The sequence below is a fragment of the Macaca mulatta genome, chromosome 2, assembly GCF_049350105.2.
Source record: "Macaca mulatta isolate MMU2019108-1 chromosome 2, T2T-MMU8v2.0, whole genome shotgun sequence".
Taxonomy (NCBI): domain Eukaryota; kingdom Metazoa; phylum Chordata; class Mammalia; order Primates; family Cercopithecidae; genus Macaca; species Macaca mulatta.
Genome location: NC_133407.1, coordinates 11,597,629 through 11,619,199, shown reverse-complemented (window position 1 = coordinate 11,619,199; position 21,571 = coordinate 11,597,629). Strand labels below are relative to the sequence as shown.

Here is a 21,571-nt window from a genome sequence, read left to right as displayed (position 1 = left end):
TGGGGTTACAGGTGTGAGTCCCTGTGCCCGGCGAAAAAGGATTTATTTTCTCTTCCTCATTCTTCACTTTGAAGATGAGAGGCAAACACAGACAGATCCCGGATTCAAATGCTGGTTCTACAACTTACTGGTTATGATTTTGTACCTTTATTTTTCTGACCCTCAGATTTTTTACTGAAGAAATCAGGGCAGTCATATTGGCCTCCCATGAATTGTGAAGTAATAGACATTAATACAGAAAATGCTTGGGGTGCAATGGTCAATCTGAAAATGGTAGCTTTTGTTGTCCTCGGGAAGCTGAGGCTCAGGATGTGAAACAACCTCCTGCTCTTTTTCAGAGGCGGCAAGGAACTCGGAGCTGGGTTCCTTCACGCAGGGAAGGCCCCTTGCAGGAACTGCTGCTGCTATCTGTGTCATCGCTTCTTTACCGTTTATTCTTCCAGCCTCCTGGCTCAGTCTTCATTCCCTGCTGGGCATGAAGGCAGCTATCACAGGCCAGGAAAGTCGTGTTAGGGAATTGGGTCTTAGGTAACTAATTCAAATTGCTCATGGTATTTATTTGATTCAGTGGAAATGCACCTTGCAGTGTTTGATTCAGAGGACTGGTTCGAATTTCAGGAGGGTTTGTTTGACATTGTCTCATCTTACTCTCCGGAGCAGGATTCAGACCTGGAACGCTGTCTTTCCAGGGCAGCCTAGCCAAGCTATGGTCTCTGCCTCAGTTTATTGCCCTTTCCCCAGGCCTCACATCTTCCTCCCCACTCAGTCTGCCCAGGCTCAGGTCCTCTATGTTAGTCGTACTCTTGCTACACACCTGCCACCTCTTTCAGAAGGTTGAGAGCAGCCAAAACAGAAACGGGAACTGTGGCTCTCAATAAACTGCTCGCAGACCGAGCGAGAAGCGGGAGTGCTTTGTCTGTATTGACTGCATTTTTTAATTTCTTTTCTTTTTTTCGAGACAGAGTCCCGCTCTGTCACCTCGGCTGGAGTGCAATGGCACGATCTCATTCACTGCAAACTCCGCCTCCCAGCTTCAAGCAATTCTCCTACCTCAGCCTCTTGAGTAGCTGGGATTACAGGTGCACACCACCACACCTGGCTAATTTTTGTATTTTTAGTACAGACGGGGCTTCAGTGTTGGTCAGGCTGGTCTTGGACTACTGACCTCGTGATCCGCCCGCCTCGGCCTCCCAAAGTGCGGGGATTACAGACGTGAGCCACCTCTCCTGGCCACACGTTTTAGGTTATTTCAACACCAAGCAAATAGTCCTCCTGGGCCCAGGCTCACAGATGAGACCAGAAAACAAACCCCACCATACTCTCAGCCCTGAGCAGGGGTGCTGCCGATCGGGCACGGGGCATTTCTTCTGAAATGAAGACTGGGTGCCAGGCCGTAGGGCTGCCAGCCTGCCCGTGGTTTCTCTCTGGGACCATCTGACTGATTTCCTGTTTTCTTCCCTGAGCACATTCAGTGCAAGAGGTCTAAGCATGAGGGTGGGAGGTGCGGTGAGTTTGGCCTGTTTTCCAAACAGAGGGAAAATCCAGGGAAGTCAGCAGGCTTCGTTGTGAGGCATCGGGTCTACCAGCGTTTCCTATTTCAGGCCATGAGCACCTGCTCTGTGGAAATGAAAGCAAATATTTACCAGGCAGGGGCTGCAGAGGGCTGGCAGGGGTGAGGTGGAAGGGCTCAGGGAGAATTTAACAATGTTGTGTTTTCATCTTGATGATCACACAAAATGATTCTGTACCAGTCACGATGACTTCAATTCATATGGAGGAGACGTTTAGCGTCTCAAGTGCTTCTCGAACACTGTTCTTCGTCCTCTTCAAAATGGGAGCGTACCTAATCTGTAAGCTTTATTTCCTGTGGCTCTACAGAAGTGACGAAATAACAGCACTGTCTGGAGATACTTAAAATAACAAACATTTCCTCTGAACAGTTTAAAGGCTTCTCCCATCTATTACTTCCCCTGTGCTTTCCCTTAACTGTGAAATAGGGACTATTAAGTCCTTTTTTTTCACATGAGGAAACAGAGACTCAGAGAGGATGAGTGACTTTTCTGAGGACACACAGTGATTTGGTTGGAGAGTTAGAGGACCTCACATTTGTGCCCCAGTTTCAGGCTTTTTCTATTAGCTCAGTCTTCACAGTGACACCCCCTTGACCCTGCCTCCCACGAGAGTCCCACGTTCCTATTCTCTTTGCTGTGGAGCAGTGTTTGAAATAGCTAGCACTCAAAGTGGCAACTATTGTTTCGTTTTGTTTTTGTTTTTGAGACAGGGTCTCCCTCTGTCACCCAGGCTGAAGTGCAGTGATGCAGTCTCGGCTCACTGTGACTTCCACCTCCTGGGTTCAAGCGATTCTCGTGCCTCAGCCTCCTGAGTAGCTGGGATTACAGACGTGTGCCCCACGCCTGACTAATTTTTGTATTTTTAGTAGAGACACGGTTTCACCATATTGGCCAGGCTGGTCTTGAACTCCCGACCTCAGGTGATCCGTCCACCTTGGCCTCCCAATGTGCTGGGATGACAGGCATGAGCCACCGCGCCCGGTCACAAATACTGGTTTTGTTGAGATGAACATCAAGGTCTCGTGCTTAGCCAAAGATAAATACTGATTCATGAGACTCCCAAAAATTTCATCTCATCCTTGGAAATGAAGACTTTCCACACTCAAGAGCAGTCAAGCCAGGCTCCAGCCTTCTGTTCCTCTTCCCCTGCTTCCCGGCAGGTACAGGTTTACCAGATTCCCATTTATTAAGCACCTGGCATGTACCAGGCACTGCACAATCCTTACTTCTAACCCTCACCGCAGTCCTGTGAAGCAGGTGGTTTTGCACACATTTTAGAGATGAGGAAACTGAGACCCCAACTATCATGTAATTTGCCTAAAATTGCATGCTGATTAATAATAAAGCTGGGATCCGAGTCTAGATTTGTCTGACTCGAAGGCTTGGTGCAAATGAAATTTAGCACCATTCCTCCAAACTGAGCCTTGTCTTAGGGTCTTTCGCCTTCTCAGTCTTGGTCCTTGGTCCCCTTTAGTTTTTTCTGGGCCCACCGTTTTGAGCTCAGTTATCACAGCTATCAGCCTCTTGACTGAATTGATTGACCTGGATGGATGTGGTCAAAACAGGCAAGTTCACAGCTCTGCCTTTCCCAGGTCAGCACTGGGGTGAGGTGCAGGGAGGGCGGGAAGCCCAAGGGCAGCTCTCTTCCTTCTGTGGGCCTCCTTCTTACGTCTCCATCCTCCTAAGTCACATTCTGTGCTTGGTCAGCATGCAGGAGTTGGGACTGTTTTGAGGACTTGCTTTCAGGTTGTGGGGAGGGTAGTGCACTGGTATGATAGCAATACATTCCTGAGCAAGTCATCTGGCCTCTTCCAGCTGCGGTTCCTTCATCTATAAAATGTTGACACAGTGTGTCAGAATGTTGATGTTCACCAGTGATTTTTCCTGAGATCTTTGCCAATTCTCAAGTCAACATCCTTATGGTCATTGTTGCCAGGATCTCACTTATTGCGTACAGTAGTCTAAGAGGAGGCATTTTGTTCTCGCTTGACAGAAGACAAAATCACACACATGCCACCAGAGCACATAATTCCCCCTTATACTGTAGATGCAATCAAGCAAAGTTGAAAATCTAAGTGATCTCTGTTCCTTATTGATTCCACAAATAAAAGGCACCAGGGATTTCAAAATCTGTTAAAGGAAATTCATCACTGAGTGTAAACCCTCCCTAACATGGGCTAGCAATTTTGTTTCTCTGGGAGCCACACTTCACAAGCCAACAGTTATTTCTGTCACTTCCTAATACGTGGAGGGTACGGCATCCCCCGCACACTAGGTTCCAGCCTGAGTGTGAGCTCTCGTACATACGAAAGGACTGGCCCCTGTGAGCTTCTTACTGCACACACTTCATAATTACTCCTTAGCAGACTTAGGCTGTTTCATGTCTAGGACCTTTGGAGTTATTCTCAAAAGTGAAAATCCCAAATGTTGATTCTGTAAATGCCAAGGGTCAATTGTAATATTAACAATGATCCAGGGCTGCTGGAGGATTCAATGAGATAAAATGCTAAGCGTCCAGCATCCTAAGTGTGCTCTGGGCTTGGGACCTTTCTCATTCACTGAAATCTTTTGCTTTCAGGGTTAGGTGGGCATGGCTGTGGCTGAAAGAGTCACAGGTCAAACAAGATGATCATCTTAGTACAGGCATTAAGAGTGCTGTCTTTCCTGGGTGCAGCAGCTCATGCCTGTAATCCCAGTACTTTGGGAGGCGGAGGTGGGCGGACTGCTTGAACCCAGGGGTTCAAGACCAGCCTGGGCAATGTGATGAAACCCTGTTTCTTCAAAAATTTACAAAAATTAGCTGGGTGTCGTGGTGCGTGCCTGGAGTCCCAGCTACTTGGGAGGCTGAGGTGGGAGGATTGATGGAGCCTGGGAGGTCGAGGCTGCAGTGAGCTGTGATTGAGCCACTGCATTCCAGCCTGGGTGACACAGTGACAGTTTGTCTCAGAAAAAAAAAAAAAAAAAAAAGAATAGTCTTGGATTAAGACAGTTCTGGGTTTAAATCTTGGCCCTGCCATTTACTAGCAGAAGTCCTTTAACTTCTTTGAGATTCAGGTTTCTTATCTGTGAGATGGAAAGGGCAACATGGTGCTGACCTTGGAGGGCTGTGGTGAGACTGAATGAGCTGTCGGATGTCCTGGGCTGGCAAAGTGCCTGGCACGTGGGAACGCCCCAGGAGGCAGTCATAGTCACTTTTTCCCCTTCCTTTCTTTCTGTACAGAGCCACAGACCCCAGCTTCATGCTTGTTGATGATTTCAGTTCCTGTCTAAAACCATTTTCTTGTTTACAAACTAACCATCTTCCGCCCCAACACACACCACAAGCCCCCGCCGTGGATGCCAGCCAGACATTCTACTCATCAAGCGCCACTTGCCTATCCTGTGCTTGGCAGTGCTAAAAAGGAGACAGAGAAGGGATATAATCTTATTTTCCTGACTGGAAGAATAAGAGTCCCACACGCAGCACCTGGAGAAGCGGGCGGGAGTGCAGGAGAGGTGTGCGCCTGTCAGGAGTGTGAGTAGAAGTCGACAGTGTGGTGAACTCCTCACTGGAGAGTCTGAGAAGCTTCCTCCAGGGACATGGGCTGGAGCTGGGGCTGCCTTTGGGGACCTAAAGTGAAGGGAAACGGTAATGCGGGGAGGCAGTTTGGGGTTGAGATGAACCATTGAGTGATGACTTCTGTGGATCTGTCTCCCAAAGAAAAATGTCCAAACATGGGTGAGCGTGCTCCAGTAAGCACCCAGAAAGTGCAGATATAAAATGTCCTTCATGTCTGGTAAGGAGGGAAGCAAATGTGAAAACCCCTGGAGAACCAGCCCCTGCCTCCCAGGAGGCAATGACATGGGCCAAGAGCAGAAGTTGAGTTCTGGCCTTCACCTGGGATTGCTCAGAGGGTAGCAGCCCCTTTGCCCAAGAGACTGATCTGCAGCCATGTTGCTGCCTCTTCATGTAGTGACCAAAGACAAGACAAGATCACCACGTGGGGAGGAGAGAGAAGTGAAAGGCCCACCTTGATGCAAGGGCGATTAGCTCTTTCTCCAGCAGTACTAACTCACCTTGGCCTGCTAATCAATGTGTATTCTTCAGAGGAGGCGATCCCCTTTGAGTCCAGGAGAACAGAGTTGATGACAGTGTAGCCTGAAATTCCTGGGGCCCTCGACTGAAGCTGTGGCCTTGCCCCTTCCTCAGTAACTCTGGGCTGTTATTGGGCAGCAGACTTCCTAGGTTGTGGAGGAGTCTGGGTTAACTGGGGACTTTAAATGCTTGAGCCATGCATTGACTCATTAACTATGTCTACCCTAGGCTGAACTGGTGTTCCCCGTCCCTTCCCAGGAAAGACCTGGCCTCTCTCCCATTCTGCCCAAGGTCACCCTCTGTGAACTTTAACATTCTTCCTAACTATTTTGATGTTTATTGGTCCAGATCCATTAAATCAGAAGCTACTGAGGATAATATCAGGCATCTATATTTTTAAAATGCTTCCTAGGTGATATTGATGCCCAGGCAAGATAGAACTACAATGTTCTAAGTGGTTCCCTTCACCTATACCACTCACTTCCATGGCTATGAGATTAGGGGTGGGAGGGCAGGGGAGGGTTACACCAAGGGCCTTGAAGCTCTCAGGACAGACTTGAACAACCTTTTTCTCCTCTATGTTCCCTTCCCCCTTCTCTTTGTAGGGGGCCCATTTGGCCTTGGACAGATCCTAGCAAAGACGTCAGTTTGTTAAGACGAGAGAGGTAAACAGTTGTTGCCTTGGTGACTTTAAGGAGAGGTAGTTGCACTTCAGTGACTCTGGCAATTAGAAAACGTCAAGGAACACTGGCTCAGACTTCCTCCTGCCCAGATTAATAACACAAAAACTACGATGGACATGGATGGGAAGAACGGCCGCCTGGCACGATCCCCAGCCCTGGAATTCCGGGAGGACATGATTAAGAAGACATTATTAGACATTGTCCTCACTAAAGAGACAGTTAAAGCGGAGTTTGAAAACGTCATCAGATCCACGTTGGTAGGATTTCAGAGAAAATTCTTATCTTTGGTATTTCAGTAGAAATCTTTCCTGGTTTGTTGCCATTTGGTTCTCCTTTGCAATTTAGCATGTGAGAATTCCGGGCAGCCTGATTCCTTGCCCATCTTTGACAGCTCTGCTGCTGTGTCCTGGGGGAGGCAGGTTTCTGACGTAACTGCTGCTCTGCCTTTGCCTGGTGAGTACTGAGATGGAGAGGCAGGCTGGTATCTGTTTGATCTGGTAGTCCAGGAAAATTGTAGTTTTACATTGTTTTTCTCCTGATTTCTAAACATGTGAAACCAGATTCTTCTGGAGAAACATAGAATGCCTTAATTTTGCCTAGTTGGGGGCTGTTGGGGTAGTTTTTCTAAGTAGTCTTTTGTGTCTAGCCAACCAGTAGAACCTGATTTTTGGGGAGGTGAATTAGCCAGGGTTCTCTTGAGGGACAAAACTAATAGGATAGATGTATTGATAAAGGGGAGTTTGTTAAGGAGTATTGACTCATGCGATCACTAGGTGCGGTCCCACACAGTCCGTCTGCAGGCTGAGGAGCAGAGAAGCCAGTCCGAGTCCCACAGCTGAAGAACTTGGAGTCTGATATTTGAGGGCGGGAAGCATCCAGGACGGGAGAAAGATGTAGGCTGGGAGGCTAAGCAAGTCTAGTCTTTTCACGTTCTTCTGTCTGCTTTTTATTCTGGCCAAGCTGGCAGCAGATTAGATGGTGCCCACCCAGATTAAGGGTAGATCTGCCTTTCCCAGCCCACTGACTCAAATGTTAATCTGCTTTGGCGACACCCTCACAGACACACCCAGGATCAATACTTTGCATCCTTCAGTCCAATCAAGTTGACACTCATTAGCCATCACAGGGGGTATGCTAAGCAAGAATTGTGTCTATGGCTGTAATCACAAAGTTATAATTGTATTGGAGTAAGCTCCACAAACCAGAGTCCCTTGTCCAGGGTCTCCAGAGATCCACCAGACACTGAATATCTCGAAAAGCTGGATGGGAGAAGCATGTTCACCACAGCAAACCTGCACAGCCAAGAAAATCAAGTTTCTTTGTTTTATGCTAAACTTTCATCAACCGATTGTGGTAGTTGTGGCAATCTCATGCTGTTCAGAACCTCTGATTGGCAACAGTATCTTTGTTCATTTGATAACAAATAAGAACTCAAATTTTAAATTAAAGTTAGTTGACAACATCTTTCAAATTCTTGGAATCATGTCAGGGGAAACAAAGTACAAGAGGATATGATTTGATGTGGAAGAATTTAGGAGCTCTTGGCTTTGCTTAAATTAGGGTGTGCTTCTGTTATTTCACTGGGATTGTGAAATGTTGGGATGAGGAGATATGAAAAATCTATAGCTGAATATGCTAATGATGGTTTTAGACCATAGAAATAAATATTCAGGAAGTCTCTACTGAGTAGCTCTGTAGGGTAATGTTAGCTGCTAGAGCAAATAAACTCACGTCTTAACCATCGTGGCCCAGAAGTGATACATGTTATTTGTACTCACATTTCTTTACCAATAACTAGTAAAATGATCCCATCTATATGCTGCGTGTGTTTGTGTGTGTGTAAAATGCAATCCCTCTCTGGGCAGTAATTTACAGCACTAACTCTATATGGCAGAAGGAGCAAACTTTGGGTGGGGCAGCCAGCTATCCCTGATGTGAGGAAAGAGAAAGAGGGGTCAGAGCATTAAGTGGCAGCTCAGGTGGCACACATTAAGAATCCAAGCTCTTAGAGAAATGGGAGTCCTTCATGGGAGAGGGTTTCTGGTGGCCAGGACACATGGAGCCCCTCTCGGAGGCACTGTGGCTAGTGCAGGTACCCTCTGGGGACAACAGGGTGTCAAGCACTCTAAGTCTAAGAACAGAAAGTTTGGGTTCTAAGGTCCAGATGAGGGTGAGGTTTGCTCACTGAAGATTAAGGAGATGAAGATCAGGGCAGAGTAAATAGGTGTCACCAGAAGGTCAATACAGTGATTAGCAACTGTAGTTGAAGTGATAAAGCAGAGAGGCTCGCAGTGGCCCTTGGAAGGGCCTGAGTAGAGGGACATAGGATGAAGAGCATGACCAGTTTGTCAGAATAAGCTGGTCAGCCAGGTGTGGTGGCTCATGCCTGTAATCCCAGCACTTTGAGAGGCTGAGGCAGGTGGATCACAAGGTCAGGAATTCAAGACCAGCCTGGCCAAGATTGTGAAACCCCGTCTCTACTAAAAATACAAAAATTAGCCGGGCATGGTGGTGGGCACCTGTAATCCCAGCTACTCGGAAGGCTGAGGCAGAGAATTGCTTGAACCCAGGTGGTGGAGGATGCCGTGAGCCGAGATCACGCTACTGCACTCCAGCCTGGCAACAGAGCGAGACTCTGTTTCAAAAAAAAAAAAAAAAAAAATAATAATAATAATCTGGCCACATCCTCGTTTGATCATTTACAGTGACATTTTGAGCAAATGACTTAAACTCTCTGAGTTTCAATTTCTTTATTTACAAAAGGATTGTTAATACTCCACCCCACAGGGTGGTGGTAAGGATTAAATTTGGTAACATCTATAAGATGTTAGCACCCAGTAAGAGCTCAGGCCATGGGGCCCTGGGCCATTCTCACCTGGATAGTTGCAAAGGTCTTCTTTTTGACTTTTGGGACCTGCTGCTTATCACAGTTGATTCTGAGGGCAGCATCCGGTGATGCCTTTCTTTTTTTTTTTTTTTTTTTTGACAAGGAGTCTTCCGCTGTCGTCCAGGCTGGAGTGCAGTGGCCGGATCTCAGCTCACTCTGACCTCCACCTCCCGGGTTCACGCCATTCTTCTGCCTCAGCCTCCCGAGTAGCTGGGACTACAGGCGCCCGCCACCTTGCCCGGCTAGTTTTTTGTATTTTTTAGTAGAGACGGGGTTTCACCGTGTTAGCCAGGATGGTCTCGATCTCCTGACCTCGTGATCCGCCCGTCTCGGCCTCCCAAAGTGCTGGGATTACAGGCTTGAGCCACCGTGCCCGGCCCCGGTGATGCCTTTCAAACATATATCAGCAATGTCTTAATCAGATGAAAGCCCAAATCCCTACACCTCTGTAAGGCGCCACGTCATCTGGCTGCCCCTCTATAGGTATTTTGCTGTTCCCTCTACCTGCAACCCTCTTTTCTCAGAAATCTGCATGGTTGCCTCCCTCATCTCTGTGAAGAGAAAAACCAAATTCTGTAAAATATTTTAAAGAAGTTTATCCTGAGGCAATATGAGGTACTGTAGCCGAGAAAAACCACAAACCCAAGAAGGCTTGAGTAAGTGGTCCTGAGGCAGTCGGGCCCCAGTGTGGTTTTATACATTTTAGGGAGACAGGCATTACAGGCAAAGATGGAAATCAGTACATGGAAGGTAACTGTTAGTTCTGCCCAAAAAATGTGAGACATCTCAAAGTGGGGGAGGGGGTGTGGTGTTAGGATATATGTTTCTTTTTTTTTTTTTTTTTGAGATGGAGTCTCGCTCTGTCACCCAGGCTGGAGTGCAATGGCATGATCTCTGCTCACTGCAGCCTCCGCCTCCAGATTCAAGTGATTCTCCTGCCTCACAGGTGCATGCCACCACACCCAGCTAATTTTTGTATTTTTAGTAGAGATGGGGTTTCAGCATGTTGGCCTCAGGCCTCCCAGAGTGCTGGGATTACAGGCGTGAGCCACCGTGCCCTGCCTATGTATTGGTTTTCATACATGGTTCCTGGCACATACCCCCATAGCCCTTACTACAGTCTTGCTAGAATGTTGGGCTTTTTAGACTTCAGGGGCAGGCCTTAAGAAACAATCTCTCTCCTGCCGTCCTTTCACCTGCCCCAAGGCAGGATTCTAATGTTTTTTGGCCTGACTGTGGGCCTTACGACCCTCCCATGAGGCCAGGCATGGTGGCTCACGCCTGTAATCCCAGCACTTTGGGAGGCCGACGTGAGTGGATCACCTGAAGTCAGGAGTTCGAGACCAGCCTGACCAACATGGTGAAACCCCATCTCTACTAAAAATAGAAAAATTAGCCGGGTGTGATGGCGCACGCCTGTAATCCCAGCTACTGGGGAGGCTGAGGCAGGAAGAATTGCTTGAACCCAGGAGGCAGAGGTTGCAGTGAATCGAGATGGTGCCACTGCACTGAAACTTGGGCAGCAGAACAAGACTCTGTCTCAAAAAAAAAAAAAAAAAAAGACCTTCCCATGAGAGGTTCCTACCCTATGCCCTCCCCTGGGGGAAGGAATGCTGACGTCAAGAAGCTTCTATAAAAACCCAAGAGGACAGGGTTCAGTGAGCTTTCTGATAGCTTAACAGGAGGAGGTTCCTGGAGGGTCGCACAACCAGGAAGGGCATAGAAGCTCTGCATCCCTTCTCCCACACCTTGCTCTACACATCTCTGCATCTATATCCTCTGCAGCATCCTTTATAATAAACCAGTAAATGTAAGTAGGTGTTTCCCTGAGTTCTGTGAGCCTCTCCAGCAAATTAATTGAAGCCACTGAGAGGGGAACCCCAATGGAAGCTGGTTGGTCAGAAGTTCTGGAGGCGTGGACTTGTGACTGGTGGAGGGGGGGATGCCTTGGACACTAAGCCCTCAGTCTGTGGGATCTGACACTATTTCCAGGTAGTGTCGGAACTGAATTAGCGGACACCAAGCTGGTGTCGCTGCTTGGTGCTGGGGGGCCCCCCACACATATGGTCACATAAGTCGACTTCTGTGTTGATTGTGGTGTGAGAGCAGAGGAAAGATGGCTAGAGAGAGTTTTCCCTGCACAGGGACTTGGGGGGTTGAGGGTTAGGAGAGGGCTGAGGGGCCTTACAAGTCTTAAGTGTGTTTTAGGGATTCCTTAGCTAACAGTAGCTGAGAGAGTTAAGTTATTGTCTAGTGACTTGAAGTCAGTAGGAAGGAGGTTGTGGGGGCCAAGGTCCTTGGTTGAGGGGTTGGAGCCTCATAGATAGCAGCCCTCAGGGTGAATAGATAGTGATTGTCTCTTCTCAGACCTTTAAGTGTCTGACTCTCAGTTAATCTCTCCTAGATCTGGGAAAAGCCTAGCAAGGGAAGAGGCATTAATAACGATTCTCTGGAGATGCCTGTTTCCCCCACCAAAGATGGCTTTGCAGTCCGAAGGGCCGTCTGGCAGCCTTTTCCAAATATGTTAAAGAAATGTATTTTGGGGTAAAGTATTTTAATTTCCTTCAGAGTCTGCTGTCATGTGATACCAGAGTCAGGTTGGAAAGTAAGCTACATTTTACTGGGTTCATTTAAAAACCCATTTAATGAGACTGTATTGTTTGTAGGGTATGACTTAATCTTTGCCTTTCATGGCCTTAGGTATTGTGTATAGTTTGGTATCTTATTGCCACAAAGCGTCTGTTTTGTCAGTCTTACAATCTCTGTTTTACCTTAATGCTGGTCACTTGTGCCTAAACCCCAAAAGGGAGGGGTATGATGAGGGTGTAACCTCCTTTTGGTCATGGCTGGGAATTCAGTTTTTCCGGTTTCTCCGGGGTGCCCGTGGCCAAATAGGAATCCATTCAGTTGGTTGTTGAGGGGCTTAGGATTTTATTTTTGGTTTACACCTCCTTCCAACCCTTGTCAAATGTCTTCTTCTCAGTGAGGCTTCCTCTGATCATCTGATTTAAATCTCCACCTCACCCACCCCAAGCTTTCCCTATCTCTCTTCCCTACTCTAATTGTCTGCATATCAGTTATCTCCTTGCAAAGCACCAGGGATTTACGTTGTTTGACTCTTTATTTATCCTCACTGTAAGGTGAGTGCTGGAGGCGTTAGGGATTTCTAGCTGGTTTCTCTACTGCTGTGTGACAGTCTGGTTCGCAGTAGGCGATCAGCATTTGCTGAACGAATGAACCTATCGTATGAGTATTGGTGTAAGTTTTCTCACAGGCCCTGGGGCCCCCGCAAAGTAGAGGAACTCAATCTTCCCTGTTCATTTCCTCACCTCCAACTCCCTTAGACTACCAGGACTTAGATCCTTTTGGATATATATATATAGATATAGATGTATACACATGTTTTGCTTGTTTGTTTTTTTGAGACAGAATCTTGCTCTGTCGCTTGGGCTGGAGTACAGCGGTGTGATCTCAGCTCACTGCAACCTCTGCCTCCTGGGTTCAAGTGATTCTCCTGCCTCAGCCTCCTGAGTAGCTGGGACTATGGGCGCACGCCGCCATACCCAGCTAATTTTTTGTATTTTTAATAGAGACGGGGTTTCACTGTGTCAACTAGGATGGTCTCGATCTCCTGACCTCATGATCTGCCCGCCTCAGCCTCCCAAAGTGCTGGGATTACAGGCATGAACCACCACACCCAGCCTATATGTTTTATATATATATACACACACACACACTCTCTCTCTATATATACACACATATACATATATGTTTTACATATATACATATGTTTTACATATATACATATATACACACATATACTCTCTATATACACACATATCTATACATACATACGTGTGTGTGTGTATATATATATAGAGAGAGAGTATATGTGTATATATATTAAAAAAAAAAACCTGGGAGAGCCATTGAATTTGAAACCACCAAATCTCAACAAGCCTTGGAATCTAACACTCAGTTTAAGGAAACACAGAGCAGAGAGGAGAACATTAAACAACACCCTGAGGAAGCCGTGAGCCGGGCTCAGAACATAAGCCACTCCACAGGAGAAATGACTTCATTTTCTCAATAAATATTTGCCATGGAAAAGAAGAAGTAAGGGAGTGAGGAACTTTTCTAAGATAAGAGAGAATTGAAAACGGCACATCATCCGAACAAAATGCCCCGTCCTTGTTTGGATCCTCTTTTGAGCAGGTTAATGTAAAAGACAGTATTGAGAGAACTGGTAAAAATTTAAAAGTGGATTGGATATTAGGTGATAATGGCATTGTGGTCATATTGAATTATTATTTATATTCATATATTCTCTGGCAGAACCTGGTGCGTGTGTGTGTTTATGTATCTGTGTGTGTGTGTCTGTGTGTGTTTCATAGTGAAGAGAATCTCAGGGTCTACATTCTCAATTCTCCCAGGGGTGGTACGTAGGTAATTCTGGATGCCATGGGAGTTAGTTAATGCATTGCATACAATGGAGGTCTTAGGACATTAAGGCTTAATTTTTTGTTGGATCTGCAGTTGGGAAGAGCTGGTGGCAGGAAACTGATACAAAGTCTGGCATTTGCTTTAAATTACTCCAGGAAAAAACAAAGCAGTGTAGTAAAGATTAGGAGGTGAGACAGTTCCTCTTTCTGAGGAGGTGACGGGCCCACTTTTTTTCTCTCTGCCTCTCTGTAGCACAGGGGTGTGGTGTAGTGTAGGGGTGTGGAGGAAAGAGTGGGTGGCTGTGTTGCTGGGGAGGGGTGAAGTGTTTTTTCAACCCTCTGTATAGGCCCTTCCTGCGCTCTCCTCTGCTTAAGGCTGATTTACCAAGCGGAGTGCAGGTTGCGTGGTAAGCATGTGGGAGATGCCTACTGGGGCTGGGGCATGTAGTGGGGAGTGGGCATTATACAGAAAGGGAATTCATGGGGCACGAAAGGCCTACTTTTTGCCAGGTACCTGTCAAATAGGAAGGCAAATATTTCTACGAATACATGTCTGTCTGTCTGTCTGTCTGTGCGTGGGGTGCAAGGTTGAAGACAGTAGCAAATGGCTCATGATTTCCCTTTGCCATGGCTGCGTCAGTCTGGAGTTCGGAGCTCACCTAATCAGTTCTGAGTGGTTGGCTCTGGTCAGGGACCGCAGCCTGACCTCATGGTGGGGACACAACACCCCCCCAACAAAGTTCTGATCTCCAGGCTCTTAGAAAACCTCTGGGGAAATGTACTCAGGGAAATGTTCTGAGGACTTCATTATCAGTGCTGCCTGGCTGGGAATCTCTGACCCTTGACAGGAGTGAAAGCCCTTTATCTTCAGGTCTTTGCTCTGGGCAGGATCTCCCCATCCCCACCATGAGCCTTGCAGGTGGGCCTGTCCTCAGGTAAATACTTGCAAACAGTCACAGCCCCTCATGGCTTCCTTTCTTTCACTCTCTTCTCAGATTCACCAGCTACAAGTCGGTTTCTTGTTGCATATCGCGCTTCTGACCTTTGCTGCGCTTTTGAGCAAAATAGTGACTTGTCAGAAATGTTATGACAAATGGTTAATGTTTTGATCCATGTTGGTTCCCACTTGATAGAGCTCTGGGTAGGAGCTGGGGTGTTGGAGCCAGACAGCCTGGGCAGGCTCCTCTGGGGACTCTGTGAAGCGCATGGTGATAGCAGTCCTTGCCTTGGGCACTGTTCTTGCTGCAGGAGTTAAATGAGCTTCGCCAAATTACAGGACCTTTACTGCCTGTAAATTACTTAGCACATAGTAAAAGCTCATTCATTATTAGCTAAAATGAAGTGATAAAAAGCTATCATTAAATTGTCGGCACAGCCCTGCCGAGGCAACCTTTTAAGTATTGTTATCCTTCAGATGAAGACACAAGGTTCACAGAAATTGACTAACTGGCCTAAGATAACTCACAGTGCAAAAGCCAGGATTTCAATCTAGGTTTTTGAGACTAGAGCTTGAGTGAACTGTTTCTCCAAAGCCAAGGCTTCTCAAACTATTGGTGGTGAAGAACCAAATTTTTTTCCCAATTCCTCTCACGTCAGTAGTTTTGTGAAATATGATAAAAATGGAGCCGGGCGTGGTGGCTCACGCCTGTAATCCCAGCACTTTGGGAGGCCTAGGCAGGTAGATCACGAGGTCAGGAGATCGAGACCATCCTGGCTAACACGGTGAAACCCCGTCTCTACTAAAAACACAAAAACAAAATTAGCCAGGCATGGTGGTGGGCGCCTGTAGTCCCAGCTACTCGGGAGGCTGAGGCAGAAGAATGACGTGAACCCGGGAAGTGGAGATTACAGTGAGCCGAGATCGCACCACTGTACCCCAGCCTGGGCGACAGAGACTCTGTCTCAAAATAAATAAATAAATAAATAAATAAATAAATAAATAAATAAGAATGAATTCCAGAATCATGAAATGAGAAAAAGGACATTTGAAATACAAGCCCCATTTTTAAAAAAAGTATTGATAACAGGCATAAAATTACTTTAAAATTACTGTAAAAGTCACTTACACTCCATTTCTGTACTTAACTCATCTTGCATCTTCAAAAGCCTTCTCAGCGTAGCACTTCTCTGCAGCTCTCGCTTTCAGCAGCACTGTTCTCAGCTACCTGTTTCTCACCACTTGCCTGAGAATTAATTACCTGGGGTGCTTATTAAATGCAGATTTCCAACTTCCCCCCAATATTCCCCCAACCTCCCAGACTACTTGGATCAGAATGATTGACACAGAATTCAGGAGCCCGCATTTTAACAAGTGATTTTAATGATTTGGATGTGCTCTAAGTCTGAGAATCATTGTGTTCTGCAATGTTGCCTCCTCTCTACAGATAATAGATAAGAGGGTAAATAGTGAAGGGAGTGCAGTGTTTTATTCCAGCCCCCCTTCTTGCCTCCCCCTTCTTTTCTCAAAAAAAAAAAAAAAAAAAGTTCAAAGGCTTCCTTTCTGTAGAAGCTCACTGACAGAACCTACTTTCCGGACTCAGCACACTTCAACAAACAGGTATTGAGTGCAAACTGCAGGAGGCTGGATAGCTGTAGAGCTGACCACAAGATGCTCACAAGTAGTAGAGAGTGAGTGCAGGTAGGAAAAGGGCAGACCTAGGGCATTTCTATGCATAAGGTGGGGCAGAAGAGGAGGAGCCAGCAACGAGACCAGTAAGGCATTACCGGTAAGGCGGAGGAAAACCAGGAGAAGTGCAGGTTTTGGAAGCTAGGTGAAGAATATGCATTAAGGAAGAGGAAGTGACGGACTGCTGATGAGCTAAATAAGATGAAGACTGAGCACTGACCATTTGGTTAGCACTGTGGAGATCGTGGAGGTCCTTGTGACTGACAAGATCAGGTTCATGGAGATAGGGGAGGCCTGATTGGAGTGGGTTCAAGTGAGAGTGGGAAGATGGCTATTGCAAACAAGCCTAGTCTCCTAGAAAGACAAGTCTTTCAGGGAGTTTTACTGTAAAGGAAAGAGAAATAAGGCATTTTAAAGAAGAGAAATGAGGTCAAGAGATTTAGGGTCAGGGCAGCAAAAGGGAGTTTATTTAGAACTCTGCAATGAATGACTCAATATGTGACTTCTGTAAAGTCGTGTATCTTTTAGTTAATTCCTTGAGTAGAATAGAAAGAATTGTCTATCGTGACTTTTTTCTTCAAGCTGTTTAAGTCTCCCCACTCCCAGACTATATCATTGTCTAAGAAGAAAGGAGTTTGAAAATCAGTCTTGTTATGTAGCTTAATTTGAATACATCCAAAAAATGACATTGCATTTTTTTTTCATATTTGCTGAATCTATTTTTTGGCTGGAGTATTTTAAAGTAGATTTTTAAAGTAGATTTCATCTCTTACTACTTCACATGCAAAGAGCAGGAGGACAGGGGATTGATCTCCCAAGGGAGGTCCCCCGATCCGAGTCACGGCACCAAAATGTCACGCGCGTCCGTGTGAAGAGACTACCAAACAGGCTTTGTGTGAGCAACATGGCTGTTTATTTCACCTGGGTGCAGGCAGGCTGAGTCCGAAAAGAGTCAGCCGTCATTTGTTTTTTATCCCATTTACCTGTTGATGAAACCAGTTCAGTTGTCCCATAGGAAGTCTTACCTTCTGGATTTGTCTGATAATTTGCCTATGGTGTTATTTAACTTGTTCTTCTTTCTTCTGTATTTCCTAAAAACTGGAATTGTATATGAAGGCTTGATAATATACAGATTAAACATTTTGGGCAAGAATTTTTCATAGGTGGTTAGCAGGGCATGGTGGTGCATGCCTGTGATCCCAGCTACTCGGGAGGCTGAGGCAGGAGAGTAGCTTGAACCTGGGAGGCAGAGATTGCGGTGAATGGAGATTGAGCCAGTGTACTCCAGCCTGGGTGACAAAGCAAGACCTTGTCTCTTAAAAAAAAAAAAAAAGAATTTTTCATAGGTGCTTCATATCACGTCACATCAAAAGGCACACACTGTCTAGACGTCTCACTGTTAATGATGCTAAAGGGCTGATCAGGATCAGGTGGTGGCTGCTTGACGCATGAGAGGTGTTTTGATTTTGCTTTTTAAGAGCAGCAGTGTGTCTATATGTTGATGGGACTAATCTTTGACAGAGGGATACTTATCAATAAAAAAAAGGGGGGAGGTTTTCTAGAACAACTTTCTTAAGTAAACAATAATGTGTAGGATCTAGTGGACAAGTGTTGGTTATTGTAAGTGTTGGACATAGCCAGTTCATCGATAGGGACGAGGCATATGGACATAAATGCATAAATGCAGATAAAGGGGGCTCTGTTAGGGGGTTTGAGGAAGTTCTAATCTGGCAGCTTTTGTTTTCTCCATGAACAAGTAGCAAATTCATCACAGGAGAGTGAGATTGAAAGGAGGAAGTCAGGTAGTGGGTGAGTGCCAGATGAATTGTCTGGAAAAGTAGCATGTGATTTCTGAGACGCATTAAGGACCTCCCGGCAGTTAGTGATCATAAACTTGAAGCGAAATCAGTAGGCATTGTTGTGCAATTTTCTCTAGCCGTGCTCAGTGGCATGTTTGCCCGTGTGGAGCAAAACAGAGGGTTGGATTTAACCGGGATTGGGTTTTAGCCAGTCACGTGTGATCAAAGAGGGCAAGGGACTCATTATAATGATTTTGACCATGGAATTTAAGCTGTGTAGGAAGGGAAGGAAGAATATGGGGAAAGTGAGGGACAGTGACAGATGGAAGGATTAACCACAGAAGCTTGTTGGAGTTGGGGTACTAATTGGAATAAGCTGCATAGACAGGAGTGGTAGTTGGAGATGGGATGCCTGAACTCAGGATTATGAAAGGTATTTTTGGGAAATAACAAGATCAGAGATACAACTCTGGGAGTGAGTGGCCGTGGTCACAATCACTGGGGTAGAGGAGATCAAAGGACTGTGAGGCCAGAGGACTAGAACATCCTATAGATGGGTATTCATATCACGAGGAGGTATGATGGAAACAGTGTTGGAGCTAAAATATTCAGGCAATGAAGCACAGTATTTTGGGTTGGGGAGAAGATGGCTGCAGCCAGTAAGTGGGGTCATAGGCAGCGGCGTCTGCACAGGGTCTCTGTGAGGATGACATGTGTTGATGCACGTGATACTCTTCACTTTGAGGCTGACAAACAGCATGTACTCAACAAGTGTTAGAGGTTCTCCATCTGAGTCTATGTGGCTCCAGTGAGTAGAGCTTAAAACACTGGCTTTATAGTTATTCATTTTTTATTTTATTTTTGAGATAGTCTTGCTCTGTTGCCCAGGCTGGATTGCAGTGGCACAATCTCAGCTCACTGCAACCTCTGCCTCCCGGGTTCAAGCAATCCTTCTGCCTCAGCCTCCCAAGTAGCTGGGATTACAGGCACCCACCACCACACCCAGCTAATTTTTGTATTTTTAGGGAAGATGGGGTTTCACCATGTTGGCCAGGCTGATCTTGAACTTCTAACCTCGAGTGATCTGTCCGCCTCGGCCTCCCAAAGTGCTAGGATTACAGGTGTGAGCCACCGTGCCCAGCTGCAACACGGGATTTATTTTTACAAGGAAGTTGATTTTCCTTAACTTTAAGATATTTCTAAGAGGCAGAGCTGCTCGCACAGTTGTGTGTGGTCTGGAGCGGTAGTAAATTCCCTGTCATTCAGTGTATCCAACAGGCAAAATGAACATTTGCAATGATGGTGCCGTCAAGGAGATTCTGGCAACTGAAGGTGATGGGTAGGTGGGTGGGAGGGAGTGACTCTAGCAATTGAAGGCAGTGGACAGCGGGGAGGGATGGTGTCAGGAGCTAGCTTCATTCTTGCATTCAAACATGACTGAGCATTTCCTAGCTGTGATCCAGGAGCTCTCAATCTGGTTAGGACAGATCCGCAAACGGATGTCACATAGTTTGATGAGGGGAAGAATAGGCACCATGGAGTGAGGCTGATATCTCTGTGAGGCCAAGGAAGGCTTGAGAGTCAAGGAGCAGTTAAGCTGGTGTTGGAAGCTGAGTGGAAACAGCCCCATGGGAACAGCATGGGAAACGACACTAAGCTGAAGAACTTCTTGTGCAGAGCTGCAAAGGCATGAAAGAGTCTCCGACATTTAGAGTGCCATTCCACTTAATCTGGGCAAATTACTTATCTTCCCTGTCTCAGTTTCCCTGTTTGTCAAAATGGGGGTAGTAATGGTATCCACAGAGGAAGGGACGGTGGCTGTTGTAATCCCTTTGAGTGGATTATCTTTGTTTTTGAGACGGAGTCTCGCTCTGTCGCCCAGGCTGCAGTGCAATGGTGCGATCTCGGCTCACTGCAACCTCCACCTCCCGGGTTCAAGTGATTCTCCTACATCAGCCTCCTGAGTAGCTAAGATTACAGGCACCCACCACCACACCTGGCTAATTTTGTATTTTTAGTAGGGACGGAGTTTCACCATGTTGGCCAGGCTGGTCACGAACTCCTGACCTCAAGTCATCCACCTGCCTCGGCCTCCCAAAGTGCTGGGATTACAGGCATGAGCCACAGTACCCGGCTGAGTGGATTAACTTACTTGATTCTGTAAGTCACACTGTGAGGTAGGACTTCTTGTTATTACTATTTCTATTTTACAGATAAAGATGTCTTAAATCTTGAGTCTTAAGGGGTTGAGTAACTTGCTCAAAGTCAGGTATCTGGTGAAAGGCAGTTTGGGCTCTTGTCTTGATAAATCTGATTCCAAAGCTTGTATTGTTCATCCCTAAGCTATAGTCAGTGCTTGGCACATAGCTAGTGCTAAATAAATGGTAGTTGTTATTGCCAGGATTGCTAAAGTTTCTCAGCCAGATTGTTGAGGGTTCTGTTATCACTTCTACAGCTGGTTAAAGATCCGTAGTGCTGCTATCTCATCCGCAGCAGGGACTGGTTTTGGAAAGCCCCCGTCACCTATGATAAACCTAGATAAGTTGCACCACTTTTGTTTCATTTGGTTGATTTTTGAGAATCTAAAGTGGAGAGTGATTTTTATCTTCTTAGAGGGCAAGGTGTTTTGAGCAGATGCAGTTGATGTGAGGGAGGAAGAGCTGGGGTTGATGCACTTTTCTGATGTCTGTGGGCTGTATCAAACAAAAAGTTTCATGTCCTGCCTGCCTGCTGGAGGATGGCAGCAAACCAGCATTCACAGGCAGGAGGTGTCATCCAAAAGTCTGGTGACTGCCCACAGTGTTTTCTACATGGGGCTAAGAAAGAGCCTCTTCCATGAGTGATGCTGGGAGTAAGAGCTGTCAACCCGTCACCCATTTATTCATTCAACAAATGCATACTGAGAGCTTATTACGTGCCAGACATTCATCTAGTGTCTAGAGATACTCCCTGGAAAGAATAGAGAAGAAAGTTGACAAGATTCCTGTTTCTGAAGCTTATATTTTTAGTGGAAGGAGACAAACTAATCAAATACTAAATGAAAGCCTACATAATTACAAACACTCACGCCACAAAGGAATTCATGCCATGCAAATGTCAGAAGGATAACTATCAGAGAAATTTTCTGACTCTTCCAAGGTTGCTGCCCAGAAATCCGTTCTTTGAGTTGATGAGGAGAGCCCCAAATGTTTTGACACAGGGCAGAGTGGCACCTCTCACTTTTTCCCTGGTAGTCATACCTAGGGCTTGCCTGCCTGCCTGCCTCCTGGTCATGAAGAGCTGGGGTTCTCCCAACTTGAACTCCTAGCCTTCAACAGAGGATTTTCTCTTGGCTCATGGGGTGAAGTTAAGTATGTCCATATGGCTTCCTCTTAGTTCTATTAATGCTAGATCTCCTAGGACAGGCCTTGAAGCCAGGTTAATATTGTGCAGCAAGTTGATACACAAGATCGAAGTGTATTTTTAGTATTGCCCCCAACAGTTTTGCC

The 21,571-nt window shown here is 46.2% G+C and overlaps 1 protein-coding gene and 2 long non-coding RNA genes across 3 annotated transcripts in view; 1 reads left to right on the top strand and 2 right to left on the bottom strand.

Moving 5' to 3' along the window:
- The window catches only part of ST6GAL1 (ST6 beta-galactoside alpha-2,6-sialyltransferase 1), a gene marked incomplete at its 5' end in the record, with an annotated part of 108,610 nt that overhangs the window by 47,767 nt on the left and 39,272 nt on the right, over positions 1 to 21,571 (top strand).
- On the bottom strand, positions 930 to 4,545 carry LOC144339001 (uncharacterized). Its single transcript, XR_013413525.1, has 3 exons — positions 4,408 to 4,545; positions 1,178 to 2,379; positions 930 to 1,046 (listed from the first exon to the last, which is right to left on the bottom strand). It is a non-coding gene; the product is annotated as an uncharacterized LOC144339001 (long non-coding RNA).
- LOC144339002 (uncharacterized) lies at positions 10,040 to 18,987 on the bottom strand. The gene is made up of 3 exons (XR_013413526.1): positions 17,533 to 18,987; positions 10,584 to 12,666; positions 10,040 to 10,182 (listed from the first exon to the last, which is right to left on the bottom strand). It is a non-coding gene; the product is annotated as an uncharacterized LOC144339002 (long non-coding RNA).